The following is a 222-nucleotide window of genomic DNA, read 5'->3' on the forward strand; positions in this document are numbered from 1 at the left end:
TATAGGGGAATTCCGGTTTCATACTTCTACACCTGGTATTATTAATGTAAAAACCAACGAGGATGCATGCATGGTGGTGTAGTAGGTATTATAGGCGGTTTCTAACTCAGGTCCTCCGAGGGGGAGGTGAGGGGCGGGGGGTACCGCGGGCGAGGGGGGTATGACGTCACGGGGGAGGGGTAGTATGACGTCATCGCGGGGGGGTATGACGTCACCGCGGGG

The sequence above is a fragment of the Odontomachus brunneus genome, unplaced genomic scaffold, assembly GCF_010583005.1.
Source record: "Odontomachus brunneus isolate Ranch 3 - 2012 unplaced genomic scaffold, Obru_v1 Obru_scaffold_388, whole genome shotgun sequence".
Classification (NCBI taxonomy): Eukaryota; Metazoa; Arthropoda; class Insecta; order Hymenoptera; family Formicidae; genus Odontomachus; species Odontomachus brunneus.